Consider the following 15,280-nt stretch of genomic DNA (forward strand, 5'->3'; position numbering starts at 1 on the left):
TCTGCCCATCCCCGTCCCCAAGAATGCACCCTCCTGAGGCATTTCATTCACTGCTCTGTCTCTAGTCCTTAGACCAGTGCTTGGCACAGTAGTGGATGTCCAAGAAATATTCGAGTGAATTGAATGAACAAATGAATAATTGAATCATCGGATCTAAATGTCTTTTGGGGGCACACACTGGTATTGCCTAAATCTCTCTTTGAGCTGTCCCCTTTTTGTTTATTTCCCTTAAAACTCCTTGCAAATTATACATTTTTATTTACATACAGATTTGTTGCCTGTCTCCTCCACTAGGCTTTTAGCCCTCTGAAGTGTTTCATCTGCTAACCTAATGCCTAGCCTGCACTTGTATCAAATTAACAAGTAATTGTCGGATGGAAAGAGGGGGGACTGGAAGGCAAGTCATTGCCCATCTAAGGCAGCTCCACGTTCCAGTGTGTCCGTCTGTCGGTCCATCTCCCCTCCTTTCCCCCACCCTTCACTTGTTCCCCACGTCTTCCGGCACAGCCGCCTTCTCTCCGGAGAACTGTTTCTGGTTCCCAGTCTTCTCCGTGTTCTCCAGTCCAGGTTCTGGAAGGAGGCAGTGTACGTGGCCTCACCAGCATGGGGAGAGCCTTCTGTCAGACCGGCATAGGGCCGCCTTTGGGCCTGGTACCTCCCCCTGGACCAGCTGCTCTGCCCAGGACAGGAAATGGCAGCTGCTTCCTGGGCAGCAGGCCCACCAGTGAGACAGGAGCGCTGGGTGCAGTGGCTCTCCTGCCGCCACGCGCAGTGCGGGGGACCCCACTTCACGTTCCTACGAGAAGCTTCACATTTCAGCCTGTTGGAGAAAACAGCAGTCGGCTTCTCCCTTTTGTCAGCTAACCCATTTCCCACTTCGCTGCCGCAACGTCTTTTTGGAATCTCGAAGCCCTATTTTTATGCAGCTATCACATTCTCCTTTTTCCCAGAGGGGTTTCTGTTATATACTTGAATGTGTGTTTCATAAAGGAAAAGGAACTAATTCTGTTTTGACGATTTGGGGGACTTTTCACGACACTGCCTCTTTGCATCGTGTGTGGATTTTGTTGTGGTTGAGAGGAGCGGGAAGCCAGATGAGAGGGGGGGACTGTGAGGAAGGGGGCATTTAAGCGGATGAAATGCAGACTTGTTTCTTAACCCTTCCATGTCATGAAAATGGCTAATGAGGCCTGGAGGATGAGGAGGTCCTCTCTGCTGAAACTCCCCTCCCTCCGGGGCAGTTTTGACTGTTGAAGAGACGAATGGATTCAGGAAGAGCAGAAGTACCCGGAGTGTTAACGTTGATGGCCCCTTGGGAAATGATTCAAAGTCACTCATCCAGGGAATAAGCCACCTCATCAGGCAGCTGCTCCATAATTGTTACAAAGAATGACTTGCGGTGATAAAAACAATTGCTCCCACGTAGTGAGTGACAGTGGCGACTCCCCTGGACGCTTCATAGCCCTGGCCGTCCAGTCCTTAGGAAGGGTTCTATTTTAGAGACAAGGAAGCGAAGCTCACGGAGGCTGGTTTTCCCCAACCCATGCTGGTTTACCACGCTGCTCTGTGCGTGGCAGAGGCAAAATTTGAACTTGGGTCTCTCAGGCTCCAAAGCCCTGGCTCTCCGCCCCCCGCCCCTATGCTGTCTGTCCCCCGTGACAAAGGCAAGGAGGCAGTAACCCAGCCTGACCGTGGATGGCAGATGCCAAGTTTGAATCCCAGAGCTAAGCCCTTCACAAGGCTGGTGTTATCTCCTCCTCCCAAAAGCCTCATCCTGAGTCTGCAGGCCAGAAACCGGGAAGTGACAGTCCAGGTAACTTGGCTCAAGTCACACAGCCATGGAATTTCCCTGGGGGTCCAGTGGTCAAGATTCTGTGCTGCCACTGCAGAGGGCGTGGGTTTGGAGAGCTGAGATCCTGTAAGCCATCTCATATGACCAAAAAAAGAGGTCACGCAGCACCAGGAAGAGGCAGAGCTGAAATCTAATCTCAGGCTTACTTTTTTCCCCAGTCTATACATGTTAACCCTCGAGCTTGCTGGCCTTACTGGCAAGTTGATTTTCTAACTTTAGATAGAACCTAAAGTGAGTTTATCTGCCTTATGTCTCCTGGATCTTTGTCAGAAGGGAAGGTGTAACTCACCTCTTGAGGCTGTAACAGCTTTACAGCTCCAGTCTAGTCCATCATCCCTGGAAGTTACCTTCCAGTTTGATTTTCCCTTTCTTGAATCACTACATTGAACTGCATTTTATCATCAGAGGCACACTTGAACCCCCACCCAGCCACCTCCACCGCCGCCCACCACCCCCCGCCCCGCCACCCCACATTGAGCAAAAAAATAAGTGACCTTCAGCGTAGGAAATACTGGTTTTATCTTAGAGGATCCTTCGGTCTGACCTCTTGGTTTCCATGTCACGTAGCCCGTTTTCTTGTGACGGTCTCGTTACTGTCTAGCTCTCTGCAGTGCCAGAAGCCTCGTCCAGCTGTGACGGCAAGTTTATTGTCTCTACCTCAGCCTGGCCAGAGCCTCAGCCTCTCAGGGTTGGTCTGTGTCCATTTTCCCTTTGCTATTTCCAGTTTTACAGTTTTCCTCGAAAGAAACAGGAGCCGGTTTCCCTCGAGCTCCCAGTCCCCCTTGCAGCTCCTGCTTTGGGAAGCCTGCTGTGAGGAGAACAGCCCGCCAGCACGGTTCTGCAGGACGGCACACACCTCGCAGCTGTGCAGAATTCAGAGCGCTAAGTTCAGAAAGAAGCAAAACAGTAAAACACTAAAATCAGTCAAAGCTAGTGTTTTAGTGGCGTATAATGGATGAGGTTGGGGCTTCCCTGGTGGCTCAGCGGTAAAGAATCCACCTGCCAGTGCAGGAGATGCAGGAGATGCATCTTTGATCCCCGAGGGGGCAAAGATCCCTTGGAGAAGGAAATGGCAACCCACTCCGGTATTCTTGCCTGGGAAATCCCAGTCGGACAGGACTTAGTGACTCGACGACAATTAACAATAGCTGGGGTCAGGAGTGTGAGTATAAAACCATTTGGGAAGGAGGCCAGGAGCCTTGTGAAGCAAGATTTTGAGCCACTTACCAGAGTCCCCGAATATATGACTGGCAGTTAGAGGATTAGATGGTCCAAGGCTCTGTGGTCACCCTGTCTTATGATTTAGAGACGCTGCTGTGGGGTCAGGGACCAGGCACAAACAGCAGAAATAGCGAGCAGCAGGCCCTGCGCAGAAAAGCTGTGACCTGGCACTCAAGTCTGTCTAAACCTTCGTTCCCTTCCGTTAAGAATGAGAGTATGACGCCTGCCTGGGGCGCATCGCAGGGTCTTAGGCGGAGGAGGGAGCTGCAGCCCTGTGGGCACACCCTGGTTCTTGTCCTGGAGTCAAGGATGTGTCCACATTATTCAGGGACGACCCCCCAGGTGTCAGAGGAAAGTTTGGAGGAAAGTTTTTTCCAGGTCACATTCCAAGAACATCTCCTGGAGGAATGTTCTGTGGGACATCATCTGGGGAGTGCTCATCTGTATAGCCAACCCCTCCTTTCAAAACGTGGGATGAATTGGACAGGCGCCCAGCAGGCATTTTCCAACAGCTCAGTGACACAGCACCTTCTCCCCAGACTCCTCGGGTACACAGTGAGCCCCATGTGGTAAAGCACTGTGCACCCCCCAGTTAGTGCGGGCACAGCTCAGTTTAATCACTTTCTTCAAGGTCTATTGTCATTCCGTCACTAGCTCGTCTCCGACCCTCTGCGACCACGTGCACTGCAGCACGCCCGGCTTCCCTGTCCTTCAGTGTCTCCTGAAATTTGCTCAGACTCGTGTCCATTGAGTTGATGATTCCATCCAGCTATCTCATCTTCTGTCGTCCCCTTCTCCTCCTGTCCTCAATTTTTCCCAGCATCAGGGTCTTTTCCATTGAGTCGGCTTTTAGCATCAAGTGGCCATAGTATGGAAGCTTCAGCTTCAGCATCACTCCTTCCAATGAATATTCAGGGTTGATTTCCTTTAGGATTGACTGGTTTGATCTCCTCGCTGTCCAAGGGACTCTGAAGAATCTTTCTCCAGCACCACAGTTCAAAAGCATCAAGTTTTTCAGCGCTCAGCCTTCTTTATGGTCCAGCTCTCACATCCATACATGACTACTGCAAAAACCTAGCTTTGAGAGGTTTATGGACCTTTACAGCAAAGTTATGTCTCTGCTCTTTAATACACCTTCAAAGTGGGAACCGTGTTTGATACCTCTTAACCTCTCACGACTTCAGTTTACCCCCTTGAAAATGAGACAGTTGAAAGTGACTTTTTTAAATCTCCAGCTCTAAAGTCACGTAAATCTGCATCAGTGTCCTCACCCAGAGCTTCACATAGTGCACACACTTATATATTCAGTGACTAAATGCTTATTGGGCTTGTTCCCTTTATCCCCATCTTTCTTTGTAATTAGCACAAAGTGGAAGGTTCTTGTTCCATACTGAGAAGAACTGTTCCTGAACCTCCTACAGGTGCCCATTTGCCCCTCCCTCTCTCCCTTCCCCTTTCTAACTATACTTGGAAAAACATCACTGCAAGTACAGCAGACCCCTTACAGACACTTCCACGGTAAGCTTTTACCTTGTTTGTACCTGGAAAATAATGTTTGTGGACATGTATGTATATGTGGTTGGCTATTTTTTCTTTTCCCCCAATGTGTCCCTTCCCCAAAGCAGAGCTCAGCCATGCATCCTTTGTCTGGGTGACAGATACCGTGCACCCGCTTCGCCTCCCAGTCACAGGCTCTGTGCTGGACCTGGGGATGCAAAGAAGCCATTGGTCGGCTTGCCTCCCCTGCATCTAGACAGCTCTGCTTAGGCTCAGGGCGCCTGCTCCCTGCACAGGCCCGGGGGTTGAGGCTGCAGGTGATCAGCTGCTCTCCCCTTCTCAGCTCACCTGGGCTTAGCTACAAGATTTGCCACATTTGCATTGGGTAGCAGTTGGCGGCAGAGCAGAATGAAATATTTTTGCTATCCTCAGCTTGCCTCCCACTTTGTAGCTTGCCTTGCCATAGTGAACTAGAAATGTTCCCAATGTCGTACCGCTTGGCAGATGAATGCCAGAGAAGAGACAGAGAAGACCACCCATTCAGCTCCAGCTCCCCTGCAGGGGAGGCACTGTGACAGGCCTCTAAGGGCACTTCCTGGAAGAGTGACGGCCTGCTGGGCGGACCCCCAGTGGCTTCATCTCCAAGTGCACCCCACTTCTCTCTGGAGAAGCACAGTGCTCCCCTTGACTTCACGACTTGCCGTGTGAACGCACAGGGACCAGCACTGGAGGGCTGGTGAGAGAGCTGCTCAGTGCAGAGGGTTACCTTGGCAACCGCAAGCCCGCTTCATTACCAGATGGCATTAGCGTTATTTGTGGGATCCCACGGCAGTTGCCAAGCACAGACCTGTAGCCCCGTCTCTGGACATTTTGCTCCGACCACAGCCAGCATTGACTAGTACGTAGAACAGTGTCTGTCGGCCGGTATATGGTGGGTGCCCCACCACATCAGTCTGCCAAGACTCCAGGTCATTACAGCCTGCTGTGTGCAAGTGTGTGAGATCTGGCACAGTCCAGACACGAGAATATGAATCATGACAGAGTGACATGCTGGCTGGAAAGAACATTAGGCACACAAAGCCCCTTCTCGAGGGCCAGGGCATGAAGGGCTCATGGGACCCTCTCAGCTGCATCATCTCTGAGTTGAACGAAGGCTGATGGCTGGAGCATTGTATGACTCACATGCCTGCGGCCACATGTCTCCCAAGGATCGTCCCACCTCATTGCTCCACAGGCTCCTCTGCACTTCACAGCTGAGTGAACAGGCACCAGTGGTGGCTGGACTTGCCCTCGGTCGCCCTGCCTATACGTGGCAGGTGTGGCAGAGCCCAGTGCACTTGACCTTCATAGTCAGTGGCCTCCTTTGGAAGTCAGCGAGGCCAGCCCCTGTGGCAGCCTTGTCCTGTCCCACAGCACCCGCACCTCAGGCTCACCAACTCTCAGCAGCCATTCAACGGGACGTGCTTCTGTGCGCACTTCGGCGCCCGCACAGCTGACACTCCCTGCCTGCAGCGTCCCTTTCGCCCAGGAGTGACAGCAGGAAGGCAGATTGGCGCGAGTGGTAGTTCCCCTGGACCAGAGGCAGTGACCGCTCTCGTTCCAGCTTTGATGTTAACTGGCTTCAGATCATTTCACCTCTGCAAAGTCCAGACGAGGGTGTGGGCCAAGCAGTGAGGACTGCCCCAGGAACATAGTCTCTGAATTGCCGTGTCAGTGAATTGCCTCCTCGACTCCTTGGGGTCGTTCTCGGAAGACACTCTCGGTATCTCCATCAGATGGAGGAAACTGACGTCCAGAGAAGGCAAGTGATGAGGCCAAGCTCTCCATAGTAGAGCCCAGACCTCTTTCCAGATGCATCTGACTCCAAAGCCTCGAAACATTGAGCTTCAAAATTGCATGTGTAGTTCCATTGTAACCGCGTTAAAAATGCGAAAAGCCGTAAATCTCTGCCTTTTCAGCCTAGTTGAGTACCAGAGTCCTTTCTGACTATAAAAAATGAGATTTGATAAACTTCATAGTGCATGACAGGTTTGAGAGAGAATAAAAGTGAACCAGAGCCAGACTTCATAGCACCGAATGTCTGGAAGCATCCAGCTCAGGAGAGGCATAGCCGAAGAGATGCTTTTGGTGAGCCTCCGACACGCGTGCGCCCTCCCTTAACGGGTGAAGCCGCGGCACAGGAGCAGGGTGTGGAGAGTCTGTCCCAGGACTCCGGAGCGACCAGGCAGGGGATTGGGGGGAGTGTGACTGGCTGAGGGTGGGCGTGGAGGTGGGAAGTATGATTGGTGAGGGAGCGGTATGCCGTTAGAATCTCGTGTTTAGAAAAGAAAACACTTAAACCTCAATATATAAATGAACATAGGATAAGAAAAAAAGGGGGGTGGTAAAGGAAAAACTATCCTAGTCCAAATTCATAAAATGCAAAACAAAAATTTTAACCTGTCGAACAATGATCTGCCCCTCTCGCCCTGGTTGTGGACTTGAAATACCATTTCCCACGAAAAGAACCAGAGCTGCTTATGGAAGTGGCTGATTCGTGACCTCAGGTGGGACTTGCACAGGACAGGCCTGGAGTATTATGTACAAGACAGCAACTGTCCCAGAGACCAGGGTTACAGCCTGACAGGCCTGGAGTACCGTGTATCAGAGAGCAGGGAAGCCGCCGCGGAGACCAGGGTTACGACCTTACAGAGATGCCCGTAGGCCACAGACAGGACAATTCGAGCATCCGTGCAAATTGCATCAGATACATATAGGTCAGATCTGCTTCACTTTTTGAGTTTATACCAGTGTTAAGGGGGAAAAGCTAACCCCTCTGTTGATACATTGGAAGTAAACTAGAGAACTAAAGTGCTATTTGAAAACTGGCTGATAAATGGAATAACTGACCTTTTAACCTGTCTTTCCTTTATAATAAATTCGCCCATGAGGTGACCAGTTAGTAGGTAGGTGGAGTTTTTCTTTACAAAAGTATTCCAGCTAATACCTGAAGGCTGGGTGATCCCCTTGGAGTACAACCATCTGTAACCCCTGGTGAATTTAATGGGTCAGCAGCTGCCAGCGTCACGCACTGAGATACCTGACCTCCCATGCTTCCTGTTGGCAAACTGTGACACCCCTGTGAAGCAGTCCTGCCAAAAATAATAATAATAATCAAGCCCACGTCTCTTATAATTACCAATTTATAAGAAGTACAGAGTAAGGAAGACCGTGTAAAGTACACCGCCAGGACGCCATCAGCAAAATCCAGGCTGGAAAACTCTGTAGGGAAAATGAGACAGTTTCTTCAACAAATAAAATGGGGTGGGGAGGGGATAGAAATTTTTAGTTTAGGAGAGACTTTTGAGACATCAGCCAGTCACATGGTGTGGACCGTATTCAGATCCCAAGTCAAGCAAACTCTTTAAAAATATGGCCTTTGTGAGACTGTTGGAAATTTGAACACTGACTGGCCTGCAGATTTGATAACACTGGAGAATTCCTATTATTGTTTCAGATGTGGATTGGTAGCATGGCTGTCCGTTTTGCTTGTTTTCAGAATCGTGCTCTTTCAGAGATCCAGACTGAAGTATTTACAGATAAAGTGATATCTTGGCTGTTATTTGTTTCCAAATAAAACAGGAAGGGAAAAGCAGGTGAGGATGTAGGTAAAGCAGATCCGCCAAGAGTTACTGCCGTTGTTGGGGTGGGTCCAAGGAGGCTCTGTGCTGTTTCATTTACTTCTGTATGTCTTCCTTGAAGGCTCCCATAATAAAAAGTTTAACGAGAGTAATTAAGCCAGTGTGGGGGCGGGGGTGGATATTGTTCTGTTCTGGTGTGGTTTCCTTGTCGTTCAGTTGCTGCGTTGTGTGCGACGCTGCGAGCCCAGGGACCGCAGCACGCCAGGCCCCTCCGTCCTCCACCGTCTCCCGGAGTTTGCTCAGATTCACGTCCGTCGAGTCAGTGATGCTGCCAAACCATCTCATCCTCTGCTGTCCCCTTCTCCTCTTGCCCTTGGTCTTTCACAGCATCAGGGTCTCTCCCGCTGAGTTGGCTGGTCGCATCAGGTGGCCAAAGTGTTGGTGCTTCAGCGTCAGTTTTCCAGTGAAGATGCAAGGTGATTTCCTTTAGGGCTGGCTGGTTTGGCCTCCTTGCTGTCCCAGGGACTTACGTTTTAATAGCACCCATTGCTGATGGGAGTGGAGAGCAGACAATAGTGTTCTTAACCCTTATCGTTAGCAGTTGGTAGATTGTATCAGAAGCTTTAAAACATTTGTACTGTTCACCCTGGTAAATTACAGCTCTACAAACCCATCCTCAGGAAATAATCCCAAACACAGCAAAAGCCAGGTGAACAAAAGTACACATTGCAGCCCAATATTAATATTAGGGAAAATTTGGAAGCAACTAATGTCCAACAGTAGGTTAAAGAAATTATAGTATATCCACTCAGTAGAATGCTAGACCCACATGTCTTGCCATTTTTGAAGACTGCACAGCAATATGGAACAGTGCTTACCTCATAATTTTAAATAAAGTTTTCACTTGAAATTATAGATCTAGTTTCCGTTATAAACATGTGAAAAATTCAAAACCCATGAATCTTTGATAGTACAAAGATTAAAAGGAAGTACCCCAAATGTTAATGGTGATTCTCTTTGGATGGAAAGACTATAAACAATATATTCCTTTTTTCTCTAATTTTAGATTGTTCCCTAGTAAGCCTTTATTAACCCTTACTATTAGTTAACTTTAAAATATCAAAATACTCTTTTTATCAGTTAAAGTCAGCTAGATCTTGCTTCTTTTAAGGAAACAGTTGCTCAGTTTTCTGCTTATTAGCAGAAATTCTATGCTTATTAGGAAAAAGACTTAAAATATGTTGGAAATGGTAGCCCTGTTGGAGGAGGTGTGCTGGACCATCACTGTGGACCATCACTGTAGCCCGGCAAGAGGCAATTAACTTCAGTGCTTATGACTTTAATTCTGTTCAGCCGCTCAATTTTGTCTGACTCTGCAACCCCATGGACTGCAGCACACCAGGCTTCCCTGTCCATCACCAACTCCCGTAGCCTGCCCAAACTCATCTCCATCGAGTCAGTGATTCCATCCAACCATCTCATCCTCTGTCGTCCCCTTCTCCTCCTGCCTTCAATCTTTCCCAACATCAGGGTCTTTTCCAGTGAAAAAGACCACATAGGTGGCCAAGGTATTGGAGCTTCAGCTTCAGCATCAGTCCTTCCAATAAATATTCAGGACTGATTTCCTTTAGGAATTGTTGATATTAATTAGGAATATATTAATATGAATATTGGGCTGCAATGAGTACTTGATTTCCTTTAGGAATTGACTTCGCACTCTAGGATGTCTGGCTCTAGGTGACTGATCACTCTATCATGGTTATCTGGGTCATTAAGATCTCTTTTGTATAGTTCTTCTGTGTATTCTTGCCACCTGTTCTTAATATCTTCTGCTTCTGTTAGGTCCACAGACCTTTAGGATCGAGTGGTTTGATCTCCCTGCAGTCCAAGGGACTCTCAAGACTCTTCTCCAACACCAGAGTTCAAAACCATCAATTCTTCAGTGCTCAGCCTTCTTCATGGTCCAAATCTCACATCCATACCTGACTACTAGAAAAACCATAGCTTTGACTAGATGGACCTTTGTCAGCAAAGTAATCTCTCTGCTTTTGATTATGCTGTCTAGGTTGGTCATACCTTTTCTTCCACGGAGCAAGCATCTTTTAATTTTGTGGCTGCAGTCACTGTCCACAGTGATTTTGGAGCCCAAGAATATTAAGTCTGTCACTGTTTCCATCGTTTCCCCGTCTATTTGCCATGAAGTGATGGAACCAGATGCCATGGTCTTAGTTTTTTGAATGCTGAGTTTTAAGCCAGCTTTTTCACTCTGCTCTTTCACTTTCATCAAAAGGCTCTTCAGTTTTTCTTCACTTTCTGCTGTAAGGGTGGTGTCATTTGCATATCTGAGGTTATTGATATTTCTCCTGGCAATCTTGATTCTAACTTGTGCTTCATCCAGCCCAGCATTTTGCATGATGTACTCTGCATATAAGTTAAATAAGCAGGGTGACAATATATAGTCTTGAGATACTCCTTTCCCAATTTGGAACCACTCCATTGTTCCATGTCCAGTTCCATCCAGTTGCTTCCTGACCTGCATACAGATTTCTCAGGAGGCAGATAAGGTGGTCTGGTATTCCCATCTCTATTAATTTTCCACAGTTTGTTGTGATCTACATAGTCAAAGGCTTTAGCGTAGTCAATGAAGCAGAAGTAGGTGTTTTTCTGGAACTCTCTTGCTTTCTCAAAGATCCAGCATAAGTTCGCAGTTTGTTCTCTGGCTTCTCTACCTTTCTAAATCCAGCTTGAGCATCTGGAATTTCACAGTTCACATACTGTTGAGCCTGGCTTGGAGAATTTTAAACACTCTTTGCTAGCGTCTGAGATGAGTGCAGTTGTGCGGTAGTTTGAACATTCTTTGGCATTGCTTTTCTTTGGGACTGGAATGAAGACTGACCTTTCACAGTCCACTGGGAAGTTTCCCAAATTTGGAAAATTTGGCCACTGCTGAGTTTTCCAAATTTGCTGACATATTGAGTGCAGCACTTTCACAGCATCATCTTTTAGGATTTAAAATAGCTCAGCTTGAATTCCATCACCTCCACTAGCTTTGTTCATAGTGATACTTCCTAAAATGCACTAGACTTTGCATTCCAGGATGTCTGGCTCTGGGTGAGTGATCACACCATCGTGGTTATCTGGATCATGAAGATCTTTTTTGTATAGTTGTTCAGTGTATTCTTGCCACCTCTTCTTAATATCTTCTGCTTCTGTCAGCTCTATACTGTTTCTATACTTTGTTGAGCCCATCTTTGCATGAAATGTTCCCTTAATATCTCTAATTTTCTTGAAGAGATCTCTAGTCTTTCCCATTCTATTGTTTTCCTCTATTTCTTTGCATTGATCACTTAGGAAGTCTTTATCTCTTCCTGCTATTCTTTGGAACTCTGCCTTCAGATGGATATATCTTTCCTTTCCTCCTTTGCCTTTCACTTCTCTTCTTTTCTCAGCTATTTGTAAGGCCTCCTCAGACAATCATTGTGCCTTTTTGCATTTCTTTTCCTTGGGGATGATTTTGTCACAGCCTCCTTCCTGTACGATGTTACGAACCTCCATCCATAGTTCTTCAGGCACTCTATCAGGCCTAATCCCTTGAATCTATTTGTCACTTCCACTGTATAATTATAAGGGATTTGATTTAGACTGTACCTGAATGTCCTAGTGGTTTTCCCTACTTTCTTCAATTTAAGCCTGAATTTTCAAATGAGTCATGATCTGAGGCACAGTAAGCTCCAGGTCTTGTCGTTTAGAGCTGTATAGAGCTTCTCCATGTTCGGCTGCAAAGAATATAATCAATCTCATTACGGTACTGACCATCTGGTGCTGACTATGTGTCGAGTCATCTCTTGTGTTGTTGGAAGAGGATGTTTGCTATGACCAGTGTGTTCTCTTGGCAAAACTCTGTTAGCCTTTGCCCTGCTTCATTTTGTACTCCAAGACCAAACTTGCCTGTTACTCCAGGTATCTCTTAACTTCTTAGTTTTGTATTCCAGTCCCCTGTGATGAAAAGGATATCTTTTTTAGGTGTTAGTTCTAGATTTTGTAAGTATTTATAGAACCATTCAACTTCAGCTTCTTCAGCATTAGTGGTTGGGGCATAGACTTGGATTACTGTGATATTCAATGGTTTGCCTTGGAAATGAACAGAGATCATTCTGTCGTTTTGAGATTGCACCCAAGTACTGCATTTCGGACTCTTTTGTTGACTATGAGGGCTACTCCATTTATTCTAAGGGATTCTTGCCCACAGTAGCAGATATAACAGTCATCTGAATTAAATTCATCTATTCCAGTTGATTTTAGTTCACTGATGCCTAAAATGTTAATATTCACTCTTGCTTTCTCCTGTTTGACCACTTTGAATTTACCTTGATTCATGGACCTAACATTCCAGGTTCCTATGCAGTATTGCTCTTTGTAGCATCAGACTTTACTTCCATCACCAGTCACATCCACAGCTCAGCGCTGTTTTTGCTTTGGCTCCATCTCTTCATTTTTTTGGAGTTATTTCTCCGCTCTTCAGTAGCATATTGGGCACCTACTGACCTGGGGAGTTCATCTTTCAGTGTCCTATCTTTTTGCCTTTTCATCCTGTTCATGGGATTCTCAAGGCAAGAATACTGAAGTGGTTTGCCGTTGCCTTCTCCAGTGGACCACGTTTTGTCAGAACTCTCGACCATGACCCGTCTGTCTTGGGTGGCCCTACACAACATTGAAACATTCTAGTTTCATTGAGTTAGGCAAGGCTGTGATCCATGTGATCTTTTTGATTAGTTTTCTGTGATTATGGTTTTCATTCTGTCTGCCCGCTGATAGATAAGAATAAGAGGCTTGTAGAAGCTTCCTGATGGGAGGGACTTCAGTGCTTACGACTACCAAAGTATAACTGGGTTCCTTTCCTTCCCTTGCTTCCTTCCAAGACTACACGTAAATTAAAGGCAGTTTCTGTTCCTGCCTTGGCGGTTTATTGGCATCCTTAAATAGTGATTTCTCATTTTATAAGAAGTGACCCATTAAATGTTATGTGGTATAGCAGAATTTAAAAGTACTATGCAGATGTGAGATGCTTTTATTAACATTCTCTTAGATATAAACAAAAGTATCATGTCTTTTTCTTAACCTTTTTGTATCTGTACCACTGAGGGAATATAGAAATAGAGATCAACTCAGCATTTTATTGAAGGAACCCGGTGTTAGTCATGTTCATTGACACCCAGGACTGATGAAGGAGAGAAACTGTTGTTGTTGGGGACGGTAGGGTGGAGATGATGCTGTGAAAGTGCTGCACTCAATATGCCAGCAAATCTGGAAAACTCAGCAGTGGCCACAGGACTGGAAAAGGTCAGTTTCCATTCCAATCCCAAAGAAAGGCAAAGCCAAAGAATGCACAATTGCACTCTTCTCACACGCTAGCAAAGTAATGCTCAAAATTCTCCAAGCCAGGCTTCAGCAATATGTGAACCGTGAACTTCCAGATGTTCAAGCTGGTTTTAAAAAAGGCAAAGGAACCAGAGATCAAATTGCCAACATCTGCTGGATCATTGAAAAAGGAAGAGAGTTCCAGAAAAACATCTATTTCTGCTTTATTGACTATGCCAAAGCCTTTGACTGTGTGGATCACAATAAACTGTGGAAAATTCTGAAAGAGATGGGAATACCAGACCACCTGACCTGCCTCTTGAGAAACCTGTATGCAGGTCAGGAAGCAACAATTAGAACTGGACATGGAACAACAGACTGGTTCCAAACAGGAAAAGGAGTACAGTCAAGGCTGTATATTGTCACCCTGCTTATTTAACTTCTATGCAGAGTACATCATGAGAAACTCTGGGCTGGAAGAAGCACAAGCTGGAATCAAGATTGCCAGGAGAAATATCAATAACCTCAGATATGCAGATGACTCCACCCTAATGGCAGAAAGTGAAGAGCAACTAAAGAGCCTCTTGATGAAAGTGAAAGAGGAGAGTGAAAAAGTTGGCTTAAAGCTCAACATTCAGAAAACTAAGATCATGGCATCTGGTCCCATCACTTCATGGCAAATAGATGGGGGAACAATGGAAACAGTGACAAACTTTAGTTTTGGGGGGCTCCAAAATCAATGGAGATGGTGATTGCAGCCATGAAATTAAAAGACACTTGCTCCTTGGAAGAAAAGTTACGACCAACCTAGACAGCGTATTAAAAGCAGAGACATTACTTTGCCAACAAAGGTCCATCTAGTCAAGGCTGTGGTTTTTCCAGTAGTCATGTATGGATGCGAGAGTTGGGAGTATAAAGAAAGCTGAGCGCCGAAGAATTGATGCTTTTGAACTGTGGTGTTGGAGAAGACTTTTGAGAGTCCTTGGACTGCAAGGAGATCCAGCCCGTCCATCCTAAAGGAAATCAGTCCTGTGTGTTCATTGGAAGGACTGATGTTGAAGCTGAAACTCCAGTACTTTGTCCACCTGATGTAAAGAACTGACTCATGTGAAAAGACCCTGATGCTGGGAAAAGTCGAAGGCAGGAGGAGAAGGGGATGACAGAGGATGAGATGGCTGGATGGCGTCACTTACTCAGTGGATATGGGTTTGGGTGAACTCTGAGAGTTGGTGATGGACAGGAAGGCTTGGCGTGCTGCGTTTCATGGGGTTGCAAAGAGTCAGACATGACTGAGCGACTGAACTGAACTGAGGGTAAAAACTGTAGGAAATGGGGAATAAGGGAAGGCTGGCTGGAGGTGACACCCCCAGAAACGGCCTGCATGCTGGAGTTGCAACATTAGGAGTGCTGTTTGCGGGGAGACTCTGGTCTGAGTCCAGAGGGTTCCCTGTAGCCAATGCTGTGATGTCAGAGCTTCACAGAACAGCCCAGACAGTGGGCCTTGGTTTGGATCCTTCTTTAGGGTCTCTTCTAGGATATGAAAAGAAGAGACCTGACAAAGTATCGGAAGGGTTGTGTGAGCCCCTTAAAGAGTGGAAGGTGCTGACTGTCTTGAGGGCTGAGTCTGCTCAACAAGCGCATCAGTTTATTTTTCCCCTTTGTGATTGTTTAGTCTCTCAGTCGTGTCCAACTCTTTTGCAACCCCATGGACTGTGGCCCGCCAGGCTCCTCT

General features: G+C 46.7%; 1 protein-coding gene across 3 annotated transcripts in view; it reads left to right on the plus strand.

Annotated features, from left to right (window-relative positions):
- Positions 1–15,280, plus strand: part of MED27 (mediator complex subunit 27) — a 216,108-nt gene that overhangs the window by 170,111 nt on the left and 30,717 nt on the right. The window lies entirely within an intron of this gene.

The sequence above is a fragment of the Ovis aries genome, chromosome 3 (assembly GCF_016772045.2).
Source record: "Ovis aries strain OAR_USU_Benz2616 breed Rambouillet chromosome 3, ARS-UI_Ramb_v3.0, whole genome shotgun sequence".
NCBI lineage: Eukaryota > Metazoa > Chordata > Mammalia > Artiodactyla > Bovidae > Ovis > Ovis aries.